This window comes from Lygodium microphyllum, chromosome 3 (assembly GCF_053477565.2).
Source record: "Lygodium microphyllum isolate KBCC chromosome 3, Lygodium_microphyllum_v1.1.10, whole genome shotgun sequence".
Classification (NCBI taxonomy): Eukaryota; Viridiplantae; Streptophyta; class Polypodiopsida; order Schizaeales; family Lygodiaceae; genus Lygodium; species Lygodium microphyllum.
This window is the reverse complement of record NC_141137.1, coordinates 53,730,190-53,738,903: the sequence shown is the minus strand read 5'-3', so window position 1 is coordinate 53,738,903 and position 8,714 is coordinate 53,730,190.

The following is an 8,714-nucleotide window of genomic DNA, read 5'->3' as shown; positions in this document are numbered from 1 at the left end:
TGTCATGCCATTGATTAGCAAGAAGAAGGCAACACTTTTCTCATATTTAACCTTGTAAGGTGGATTAGCTTCTTCTGTTACAAAGTGACATTAATTAAGAAAGTTAAGAGTTATTGCATGTGATTTTATTCACAATAGTGATGTCATTTTGGCTTTATATGGATCTATCAATGAAGCCTGATCATATTGGAGATGTTCACATGTGCCAATGTGATTCAAAGTTTAATGAGAAGGAAACTATGCAACTACACAAGTTTTTTCTCAATGTTAGAACATATGCTTGATGATTTGATGTGAGTTTGAGTATTTGAGTAGAGTTGACTTGAGGGCTATTAGCCAAGATTTTTGCATTTGAGATTTGAGCTAAGTTCACACAATATTATGGATGTTATAACCCAAAGTTGTCTTATCTTCTCTTCCTTCCAGTCCTGAACCTTCTTCTCAAGACCTCATGTCTTTCCAGTTTTGTGTGCCACTCCTTTCAACATTGGGCATTGAAACAATAATATATTGCCAATATTCATTCTTTCACTGGGGATCCTATGACTAGTAAAACTTTCGTTTTTTAAAGAGTGGGTTGAACTTCATTTACCATGGCCACTATGGTATCACTAATACTTGCATATTTACTATCACTAGCTCCTAATATTCGAATGCACATTAAATTGTGGACTAATCCTCCAATCTTTTAGCATGTATTTGGTTTCAATTTATCCAAATTTCTTTCGTAACTAAAAAAGGATCCTTTTGTATCATATGAACTTGTGCCCATCGAGAGGAAAATAAAAAGTATGTAGGAGTTCTCGATACCATACTTTCTATTGGAACTTGTGCTCATCGAGAGGAAAACAAAAAGTATGTAGGGGTTCTCGATACCACACTTTCTATTGGCATCTATTGTGATGATAAATGGCTCATCTAGCCTGACCTTGTTTAATGAGGTGTCTAAATAAAGGGCTTTATCAATTGCTATCCTTTTATATACAAAAATAAAATATCAAAATGGCATACCCTATACAATGTGAAATGACAAGATTATTGCCTATGTTAGGACATCATGTTTTCTCCCAATCTATCTCAAACTTGAGTTTTTATAGACTTATTTATCGACTACCTTTCATTGAAACACTCTTTGTCACACTTGAATTTTTAATTTACTAAATCTTAGATTTTCCAATCATAATTGCACCAAGTATTTTGTAATGAGCTTGGATATGATTGGATTTAATAGTAAGCATTTCTTGTAGTGTGTGACATATGCCAAAACCTTCCAAAGCCTAGACTTCCATCTCTCCAACTCATTGCCCTTGTTCTTATTTTGATTTATAACATGGAAACCTTCAAGAAGTACATAGAAGGACTTATGATTTTTTGATTGTGTCTAGATTCATTTCATTCATAAGATTGAATTTGATCAGATCATTTCTTTTTTCCAAATGAGTAGGCTATAAAAAATAATGAGGAGATTCCCAGTCAAGGAGCAGAAAACTACTTTCATAGAGTTTGAGGCGCAAAGAGTATAAGTTCCTAGTAATATTTGATGCCTCATGAGAAAAGCCATGAATAGAAGATAATGCAAATCAACTTGAAGAAGTATGTATAAAAATATTTGTTTCAAGGAAACCAAGTACAAGTCAGAAATAGAAGTAAGAGCTTTGCATCTTTTATTGATTTTAAGTTTCTTTCGCGGAGAAACTTGGGCCCATAGGAAATCGCATAGCCATCCATTAATTGTTGTCAAACTCTGAGATCATCTTTTAAAGACCCATGAAGTGTTGAGATGGAGCCAATATGTGTAATTTTATGCGGGAATTTAAAGCTGACAAAAGTGGAACATGAAGATCTGACAATTTTAGAGACCAAGGAAGACGAAAATGAAAAACTTCAGATGCTGTGGTGGTTTTAGATTTTTAATAATTTTTATGATTCTCAAATTGAAGAGAGGGGCTTCCCGGTCATTCAAGATATCAAGTTGGATATGCAGGATTTTTTGGATCTTGATTCGGACACCAGACGAAAGAGATGCGGGAGGTCGGACATTGCCAAAGGTGAAATGGACAAAAGATTTAAAAACAATTGGGCATGGTCCCCATTGGCCCAAAAAAAAAAGTGATTGGGGGGGGGGGATTTTTTCAAAGAGTGCTGAAAAAAAAAGTTTCCCCCCCTCTTGGCGATGATTTGGGGGAGAGGGGATTATGGAGGCTAGAAGCAAGGCATCAGTGTGACATTGGCAAGCAATTCCTACAATTTTTCGCTCCTCATTGCTGATCTTGGATCAAACAATGGCTGCCCAATGGTGGAGTTGGAAAAGTCATCTTTCTCTCTCCTCCCTCCTCTCTCCTCTTGATGCCTATTCACACGCATGATTCTATGGAAGAATTAGGGGAAAGAGTTGGATATGCGAGATGCTAATGGAATAATGTAATCGAAGCAAAGGAGATCGTAGATCAGAGTTGGAGAGAGTGTCACAAGCAATAAATGAGCGTTAGCAACCTCCCAACCATTAAATACGTGACTCCAAAACTCGGCTTCTATGCATAAGCAATCATTTCATTTGTTTCATGAAAGATGTTTGATGAAATTTTTTGTAAATGCGTGTTTTTGATTGATAATGTTGAAATTTATTAGAAATTTTAAAGAAAACCAAAAAATTTAGTCATTTAACAATTTATATCAAAACATGTAAAACTCATGATTATGCAATTTTCGTGAAAATGATAAATTTTGGGAGTTTTGTTGCGATTTTGGGGTTCATATGGAGTGAAAATGAATATAAATCAAGGCTCAATGATTGTGATTAGTCCCAATCCATAAATAAAATATATCAAAAATTTTATTTAAATAAATGAAGAAAAATAGTGAAAATTTAAAAACTTTTAGTTTTTTTGTGCTAGAAAATTAAGAAAAAATATGTTTTATATTCATGAATGTATGGCATGGCTAAGGGATAAGCCATGCCTTTATGTTAAAGTCTATTTTTATGGCTTTTTAAAAGAAAAACACATGAAAAACGAAGCATGACATATAGGCTGAAATCATTGAAAGAAATATTTGTTGCACTCCACAATGTTGATTTATAAATCATAAAGTGTTTGAGCACTATGGCATTCAAAGCTACATTGTGCATATCACATGGTGTAATCCTTGGATGCATTACAATTGGTTTCTTATACATATGACCCACGCTAAGTTGTGAGATACCTAAGCTGTAGGTTTAAGAATTTGGGTTTATTGGAAAATTGTTAAGTGTAAAGAAGTATCTTATCTCCTGGAATGTTTTAAATAAGAGTGGAGTTTGTGACACCTTTGTTACTTGTGTTAGTGGTGCATTGAGAGGTTAATCCCTAAGGTGTTGGAGAGCTATAGTGGGGCCACGACGTTCAGCCAAGGGGTGCCTCCTTATGTTTGTGTTACGAGGTATTTTATACCGGTCTATGTGTAGGGACTCCCTTTGAGGAGTGGGGAAGGTTTAACAGTTGGACTACAGTTCAAAACAAATGTGAGATTCACGATAGTAGTTAGGGCAGTGTGTGCCTTATATATGCTCCTAGTCGTGAGGGAGGGGTGTGTTTTTTGAGTATAGAGAGGCCCGACTAGTGCTTAGAGCTAGTGTTGGGTTTATTTTAGGTTCTGACATGTGGTGCATTTGCCAGGAAATACTAATAAGTGGCAATTTTCGAATCTCGGTCAATTGGGACCAATTCATTAGTGTATGCCAAAAATCAGTGAGATAGACTCATAAGACCGTCCAGCCAAGCTTCAAAAGTAAGAAAGAGCTAAATGAGCTAAATGACAGGCCGAAATAAATAGAAGATATTCTCTACAAAGGAGTGGTCCAATATCCTTACAAGGGTGGGGTCTTAGTAACCCTAGCTCGATGCATAGTCCGTTAGGGGGAGAAACCTCTAGTACTTTCCCCCTTCCAATCAGTCTATCCATTTCAAGTGGAGTAATAGTTCTAATTGTTCAAACTCCTTTAGCGAATCTGGTTGTTACCATGGTGTGCAACCCATTGCAATCCCAGAAAGGACGGTGGATTTTCTAGCTTTAGGGTCTCCTCTATCCATTTTTAATGGGTTAGCGGAAGAAGATGCGTAACTTCACATCAATGAATTCCAAAAGTTAATGTTTAACTGTCAGATTCAAGATGAAGGACACTTGATGTTGTTCTTCAACATGACTCTAAAAGGACAAGCTGTAGTCTGGTATCACAGCAGGCTAGAGGCTAAAACCATCACTATGATTGACTTATTCTTTGCATCCTTTTGAAGAGAGTTTGCCCCTGAAAGGGGAGGTCAGTATTGGCTATGTGTCCTTAATGTTACACGTCAAGAACCTCACAGGAATGTCCAGGGTATGCCAAGAAACTGAAGGGGGTATTTCGGAAGTTGCAAACCTATATTCCTATTCTAGTTATTGCTCATATGCAATACTTTTTGAATGGGTTAGACTTTAACATTCAAGTGTAGTTGATCAGTGTTGCTCTTGCCGACATTGATACATCTATTACACGAGCAAAAGATGTAGAATCACGATTACAAGTGGCTTATGCCTCTAGATCAAACTGGAATTCGAGTTTAGAATTTGGAAATACTTTAGTACTGAGGAATGGAGATCAAGGTATGCCCATGAGTCCTCCTAATGGGAGAGGAAGCATAATTCTAAATGTGCTCATGTTGGCAACTCCTCCTAGTATGACCGTGTCTGTGGCTAGTAGTCAGATGGCTCCACCAACCATTAGAGGCCCAATGATAAATCCTATTGTTGTTGTGGGAGCTTTCGCTCAACCGCCAAGACCCACAGACCACTTATTGTTTCAAGCGTTCCAAGCCGAGCACTAATGGCTACCTCTCACATAGCTGACGTGCCAACCATATCTACGGGTGTAGTGAGCTTACCTCCATGCCGTTTGAGTTACCTCCTCTCCCGTGCACTTCGGTAGCTCCATGATCCAAGTGCAAGCTTCAAGCAAGCTCCATCCTCAAGCTCCATGCCCCAAGCTCCATTGCCGCGAGCAAGACAAGAGAAGAGAAGAGAAGAGAAGAAGAGAGGAGAAGATGGAGAGCTTCTCCTCCTCGGCCCCTCACGCTCACACACTCACTCCCTCACACTCTCACACTCCGTCTCTCAAGCACAAGCTCAAGCAAGCAAGCAAGAAGAAGAAGAAGAAGAAGAAGAAGAGGAGAGCTACTTTTGGCCACACACAAGAATGAGCTTCTCATTCACTTTTCAACTTTATATACAAAACCCTAAATCCCTTTTGGGTAGTCATCCCCTTTTCCCCTTTTTTACATGGCCGGCCACTAGGCCCTTTTTCCCATTGTCCTTCTATCTTCCTAGCTTCCTTTCCACCGCCCATCTACATTTACAAATTGCACGGGTGAGAGCTTGGCGCTCTTTTACAAGATTTCAGGGTGCGTCTTTTTATTTTAAAATGCACCTTTCCCCTTTTGCATTTGCCTTGGACTTTTAAGGTTGCCCTTGCGCTTTTGGCATTTTCTCCTATTCTTTCTTCAGTCGGGCTACCTTTTTTCGGCCTTTGCCCTGCGTCTTTTTTATTTTCTTTTGCTTTCTTCGTGTTGGGGTTAACATTACCCCCTCCTAGACGAGTGCCAGTCCCATGGCACTCACAGTCATAGGTAGCATGCGGAGCTTGCATCGAAGACGTGGGTGGAAGGGACTATTGTGGCTTGCCTTGGAGGAGTTCTGATGTTGGTGTGGATGAAGGTCGTTGGTGGCACTTTGCTGTTCTGATTGGCTAGTGATATGATTGATGTAGGTGGCGATAGGGCTACTATTTGTTGGGAATGGTCACTCATAGCTGGCACAGGTGTTGGTGTTCTTGGGATGCTCATGGTGGATTCTGCTCGTGATGATTTTCTGGTGGTCTTGCATGATGAAGTAAAGGACAAGAGTTCAGAGTTGAGTGTTGATGTAGAGGCGACGGTGCTTTCGGTGGAGTCTTTAATACCTGCCATTGGAAAACCTCTCATGTGGTCTCTCCCTAAGGGGTAGTGCTAGTCTTCTTATTGTGCACAAGACATATTTTGATTAGTTTGGAAGACAGGTCGAACTCTAAGCAAGCTTGGAGTATTGTCCTGCACTTGAGGACCCAAACCGTGTATATACTTCGGTGCAGATATTATGTGAGTGCTTGTGCATATTTAGGTATTACTTAGTTAGAAGATTGTCGGCCTGGTTCCTTGTATAGCAATGGGTTAGTGAAACAAGGGGCTAAGTTGATGGAAAAATTTGTCAATGAAGACGGGGAGTACACTTGAAGATTGCTTGAGACATCATTATGGTCTTGTCAAGGCAATGTAGCATAATTGAGCTTCTTGATGTTTTAGCTTGTGGTAGCTAGTGGCTACTTGTAGTGCTTGAAAAGTGGTGTACTTTTCCATTGTCTTTCATGCCTTGCTTACCATTGTTGATTGTAATGGCATTGAGATGGAGTGCAAAAGAATTGTGTAGGTGGTTCAGGGTGACAGGTCTAACCATAGGTGAGGCGAGCTCCCTAGGTATGTCCTGCCCTTAATGTGCCCTGAACAATTTTGGGGGATGTACAAAGGGCTAGGGGATTAGGGACGGAGCCAGCCGACCAAGGTCACTGGATGTACCTAATTTGAGGACCTCTAGGTGCGGTGTTGTGATTATGTGTGTTTTTTTTTTCTTTTTTCTTTTTCCTTTTTTTTTTTGGTGGAAAAAATGAATACAATCAATGCCATACTTTGAGGCTGTTAGCCTTTCATTTGGATTGAGAAATGTTGGGATCCAAAGGCTATGAAGAATGGATATTACAGAGATGATTGTGTCACCAGTCTTGATGCTAGAGGAACTGTTGTTGAGATGAAGAGATACATTGAGATTTTTCAAACCTCTTTGTAACATGTGAGACATCGAACAATTGAGGTAGCACTTGGAGTGAGCTGTGCATGGACAAGGGTAGAGCATCTTGCGAATTGAATCCTGGATGATGAAGAGACGTTCGCCCTTGTTGAGAGCATGGCTCCTGCCCGAACATAGAGTTTGGCCAAGAAGGAGGAGGTAATCGATGATTATGCTTTGGCCATGCTCAGTTGCAATATATGCTTTCTGTAGAGGTGTCCTTGGGTTCTCATCCAGTGGCGTTTCCGTCATGGCTTTTGTTTCTTGGTATTCCTGTCACTTCCTCCATAATGGTTCTTTGTGGGGTTGGTGGTCTTGTGGTGACTTGGATATGAAACGCTTCTAGACATTGACCTGTGTCATTCTGCATTCACTTGGAAAGGCGCAAGAATACATGCAAGTCACATGCTTCAACCATAATGAAAATGACCAGCTAAACAAGACATCGCCAACCTGAATCCCTGAGTTTTGACTTGATGCGTATCACCTGCATTTGGTCATCATTGCTCATGGGGTGTGTTGGCCTTTGCTTCTTTTGGTATTATTTACACAGTCACAAAACACATTGTTTATTTATATACATGTTCATGAAACCATGTCACTTCACGAGGATAAAAGCCAATTGTAGAACTCCGGATTGTACTGGAGTGTGGCGCACGCATCTAGTACTCGTGGCAGCTTACTCAATACCGATAGATATTTTGCAACATCGAGTAGCATGGAACCTTGTCCGAGTCTACTGGCAACATGTAACTCCTCCTCAGTGAGAACCTTATCAAACAGAGAGTTCTCTTGCCTAGTTTCAGCTAAGTCCGTACCCGGAATGGCAGTCAACACCTCAAAGGGAAGTTGGTGCCACATAGGTTGGATCTCTTTGAGATCGCCATTTGGCCAATTGCTCCTCTGAGACTATCATGATCTGGGCTCCTAGTTCAGCCATTGCAACACGATTTTCACACCAACGTTGTTCAAATTGACTTCGGCCCTCTAATAGTTGCTTTAGTTGCTCTATCTCTAAGAGATTTGGTTGGTAGAGCACGTCATTGAATGTGACAGTTAAACGTAGTTCATCGGCTTCCTCGTTAGAGATGAGTTGCATGCGTTCATACAGGAGCCTGTTATAGTGCTCATCAAGATGTTCTTGCTCTTCCCAGGATAAGGGAAATGGCAAGTATTCTTCAAGCTGCTCTTTAGGGAATGTGCCCATGTCTGCCAGGACATAGACACGTGCGAACACTTTGAGCTTAGCGTCCAACTCAGTTAAGTATTCTGTGACACTTCTATGTTCAACGAGGGATTTCTTGGTTGCTATCTCATGCAAGGTTCTAGGAGTTGCCTGGGCTTTAGCATAGCTGGGGGCTCAGGCCTAGATGAGCAAGTTTGGCCAATGCTAGGATTTCTTATGCTCTTGGGGTTTTCATATTTCTCTTGAGGCTTTGTCATTACGTCATGGTTCTCCTTGGATGTGACTGGTATAAGTTTTTCACCCTGTTGTGACAGCGTTGTATCCACTCTTGATTGATCAATGCGAGTTCCATTGTCAGTGGATTGAGTGTTGCAAGCAGCCATTGATGGTAACGACTGCTTTGATTTTTTAGAGCGCACGGATGTGTTTGAGGTTTCACCACTATTAGGAGAGGCATCAATTGGTGCAGTGGTGGATGGACTCGATGCTTTATTCCTCAGCTCTCCAACGCTCTTCCTCTCAATGTTCTTGGGGTCCACAACCACCTGCAACTGCTATTGTTTTCGTTGTTTTCTCCTCTTTTTCCTGGTCAGTGTAGGTGTATCTCTCAACGACTCAGGGCCCTCGATCAGGTCAACCG